Source organism: Capra hircus, chromosome 17 (genome assembly GCF_001704415.2).
Source record: "Capra hircus breed San Clemente chromosome 17, ASM170441v1, whole genome shotgun sequence".
NCBI classification, from domain to species: Eukaryota; Metazoa; Chordata; class Mammalia; order Artiodactyla; family Bovidae; genus Capra; species Capra hircus.
The window spans coordinates 59,277,742-59,282,252 of NC_030824.1; the positions used below are offsets into that span (position 1 = coordinate 59,277,742).

General features: G+C 42.1%; 1 non-coding gene across 1 annotated transcript; it reads right to left on the bottom strand.

Annotated features, from left to right (window-relative positions):
* TRNAW-CCA lies at window positions 1,523-1,594 on the bottom strand. The gene has a single exon. It is a non-coding gene; the product is annotated as a tRNA-Trp (tRNA).

The following is a 4,511-nucleotide window of genomic DNA, read 5'->3' on the forward strand; positions in this document are numbered from 1 at the left end:
TTCACACCAATAGAGAATAACTGAGCCACACCTCCGCCTCACAGCCAGTACCTGAACTGTAGGAGAACATGGGAAATGTAGTTTTCAGCATCGCAGGTTGTGTAGCAGAGGAAGGAGCATCAGAAGGAAATTAAGTTTCAAGATATTGCAGATATACATATCGATATATATTTGATATATAATGTATATAATAAATTATAATCATATCTGACTCTTTGTGATGACACAGACTGTACTTTGCCAGTTTCCTCTGTCCATGGGATTCTCCAGGCAAGAATACTGGAGAGGGCTGCCGTGCCCTTCACCAGGGGATCTTCCCAACCCTGGGATGGAAGATCTCCTTCATCTCCTACATTGGCAGGCAAATTCGTTACCACTAGAGCCACCTGCTGCTGCTAAGTCACGTCAGTCGTGTCCGACTCTGTGCGACCCCATGGATGGCAGCCCACCAGGCTCCCCCATCCCTGGGATTCTCCAGGCAAGAACACTGGAGTGGGTTGCCATTTCCTTCTCCAATGCATGAAAGTAAAAAGTGAAGGCAATGGCACCCCACTCCAGTGCTCCTCACACATACACACACCCCACTCCACGACCTCCATGGGGTCGTGAAGAGTCAGACACAGCTGAGAGCCACCTAGGAAGTCCCTAAATTACAATTTAAACAGACAGTAGCCTCTTCTCTTATTGCCAGTCCAATCAGCAGCCTACTGGCAAAAGTGGAGAAAACAGGACAGGTTAAATTTGACAAGGGAAGGCAAGGGAGTAAAGAGATCACCGTGGCTAGCATGGTTACTATAGAAATGACTGATCATGTGGTCCAGACTAGGCAGTGCAGTCCAGGAGAAACCAATGGTCTATGAATATAGGAATATGTCAGATAAGCACAATACTGACACCTTCTGTGGCCTTACAAGCAAAGGGGTGCAATAAGAACATGGCATCACGAAGTATCATAATAATTTGGCTACCTGGTGCAAAGAGCTAACTCATTGGAAAAGAGCCTGAGGCTGGGAAAGATTGAACACAAAAGGAGAAGGCGGAGGCAGAGGATGAGATGGTTAGACAGCATCACTGACTTAATGGACATAAATCTGAGCCAACTCCAAGAGATAGTGAAGGACAGGGAAGCCTAGAGGGCTCCAGTCCATGGGGTCACACAACTTAGCAACTGAACAACAGAGCACATAGTTTGTATTTTGAAGAGGAGCGATCTTAAGGCTTTCAAATAAAGCTTGACTATCACAATACTAGAGCAATTTCATGTCTTAAGTGCATATCATGGAAACCTAGTCAAAGCGCCAAATTATAACATCTTCCAGAGCACATGTTAGCTGAACTCTTATCTTGATGATCTACACAGGGATCTAAAGGAGAGAACAGTAAGTAAGTAAGTCAGTGAAGCCGCTCAGTTGTGTCCAACTCTTTGTGACCCCATGGACTGCAGCCTACCAGGCTTCTCCATCCATGGGATTCTCCAGGCAAGAACACTGGAGTGGGTTACCATTTCCTTCTCCAGGGGATCTTCCCGACCCAGGGATCGAACCCGGGTCTCCTGCATTGGAGGCAGACGCTTTAACCTCTGAGCCACCAGGGAAGATACTAAAGGAGAGAACGGTAGACTGAGACAATGACACATATTTAGGTACAAATATTAAAATTCTTGGATCGATTCACTCATTTCTATATATACAGGATTTACAGGCAAGTCATGGACAATATGTAAAATTTCAAGAAAGGAAAAAGGGTTTAAATGTGTTTGCTATCATTACTGTTACAATGTCCTTCTACTGCATTAAACAGAAACTGAGAGTGAATGCCTACACGGACTCTATCATGTTTTATGCACTCAGGTCATATTTATACAGCTAAGAAGTATTTATAATCTTTTCGGGCAGTCCATTAGCATCTCTCCTTAAGTTTTTTTGGTTTCCTACAAAAGGCATGCTGTTTTGTTTCTAATTCTTCTGGGGATGGGGAAGGAAGGAAGCTTCAAATTCTTTAGACTGGAAAGATTTGACATGGGCTATAGGTCTCCACTTCCTGGGAGCTTCTCAGCAGATGCCTCAGCCATGACTTCACTGAATTCCAGTTGTATGTCTGCAAATCTCTCCTTTTGTATGAATTTCCTTTATCTCTGCAAAGAGGCAGTGAAGTTTGCTTTCTGCAAGGCTCCTTTGATTTTCTTCCAGTGTCTCCAAACATCAGCGAAGCACTCTAGGGCAGTCCCATGTGACTCTCAAACAAAATAGAGAAGAACATGCAGTGTAAATCAGAATGGAGTCACTGTATCTTCCCTCCCAACATCTTTTTAGAGGTCTATTGCATGATTAAAAGTGCACTGCATGATTATACGTGGAAAACTGCTCTAAAGCCTTGGAACATTGGAAGATTCATACTGGAAAGAAAATAAATGTAATTTAGGTAACAGAAAAATTAATACGCACATTTAAAAAAATACTGGAACGCAACTCCTCTGGTGAGGAGTACAATGAATGTATAAGGTACAAAGAAAAAGGATGACAATGAATCCTTAAAGAATGACATCTTTTGAAAAAAGTGGTCACAAGCAAGGAACAGAAACAAATGCTGTCTGCAGAGGGTCATTGGTTTGTGAAATCCTTGTGGGATGGAATTGTCCAACCAAAATCTATTACAGAAGCATGGATCTCTTAGGCACCTATAAATATTTGTCAGTGAGGATGGTTAATAGACAAACCATCTGGTGCCCCTGATCTTCACAGTTCGATAAGGTCTCTATTGTTATTGCTCAAGAGATTTCTGCTGCATAAACCGACACTCAGTGTATATGCTGATGGAAAAGGAAGGTTCAGGCCAACTCTGAGAGCATTAAAGTGTGTGTGTGCGTGTATGTGTGTGTGAGGGGAACAAGGAAACTCGTCTCCTTTGACAAATTCACAGTCCTTGGTTAACTTCTCATTAGCAGTCTGCTCACATCTCATTCCCATTAAGAGTATTCCGTTTTCTTTGTCTAAAGTGTTGAGTGGTTATGAATAGTAAGGACAGACTATCTGTAATTATTTTTTAATTATTAATGGTTTTGTTAGATCCTTTCACTTTTACATTACATTTCTGTTAATGTAAGTTAAATCAAAATGTACTTCAGTTTCCAAGCTGTTCCCCAATGTATTTTTCATTCTTTCATAACACTACTTCAGATTTCTATAAGATGTCTGTGAGAAAGCTTGTCTTTCTGGAAACACCCTCCCCATGCTAATAGATTCAGGGACTGTTGTGTTCTGCAAATCCACTAGCCATAGCTTTAGCAATCATGAAATTTCTAAATTCCCAATAGGACTCAACGTCAGAATCACAATATGTACAAAATTCACTTGATATTAGCTAGTATCTTTAAACTGAACACAGGAACATCAACTCCATTCATAACCCCCTCCCATGAAGACCTTTTGGCACTTTATGACTACGAAGATTCTCAATTAACTAGAAACCAAAGGAGAAAATGAGTGAGTCTGACAGGAACAGATATCAGAGGCAGAAACTAATGTACTGGGTTTGTGGTCTAGCTATATACCTTGAAGAGTAGTGTGGTAGAAACAAATATTCAAGTAGTGTGCCTTAGGAAGATAATGAGAGAGACAGAGAGAGAGAGGGAGGGAGGAAGAGGGGGAATTTCCCTGGAGAGATGGGAAAAAAGTCTACCTTTTAATCAATTTTTCCATCACCAGCAGATTGGCACTTTCTGATGGGGCAGTGTTCCTTCAGAGAAATGTTCCTGCCTTGTATTTACTAAGGGTCCTGATTTCAGATCTAGTGTTAGGCAACTCACACAAATTAGACTATAGCTCCAGTGAGCAAAAAGAAGAGAAAATGGGTGAGATTTTTTTTTTTTTAATCTTTTAACTACACAGAACACTCAGCCCCAGGGATTCTTGTACCATGACAGTTGATGACCTCGGAATTAAAAAAAAAAAAGTTACTAGATCAGCTCTGGGGATAAAGAAGAAGGGGATCTAGCGCAAGGCAAAATTCCTGGCTGAGGTCGGGTGGAGTCACCCCCAAGGAATCGGCGAAGGAAACCAGATCTTAGCCAGAAGCATAAAGTTAACACACACTGCACCGAACACGAACGCTACGAAAAATGACTGGATAAATTATGCGGAGGGATTTCTGGATTTCTTTCAAGTAATTAAGTTTCGATTTCTTGCATTTATTTTAGTTCCAGGAAGCGCAAGGCGCCATGGACTGCAAAAAGTCTTCATTGATTGTTCCAATGCCTTAAGTTTGATTTCGTGACTGGACTTAACTTTGGGAAGAGGTAAACACACCGACCAGGGAAATTCACTACGACGAAAAATAACAGTTTCATCGGGGAAAGTAAACATAAGGGCGCTTGCTTGGGCACAGAACGCGGAGATCTGCCCGCCTCCCCTCTGCACAGAGAGTGGGGAGGGGAGAAACAGGTGTGAATCTGAGTGAGTGTGCGTGAGTGTCAGCACTTGTGTGTTTGCATGAGTGGGTGTAAGAGTGTCTGT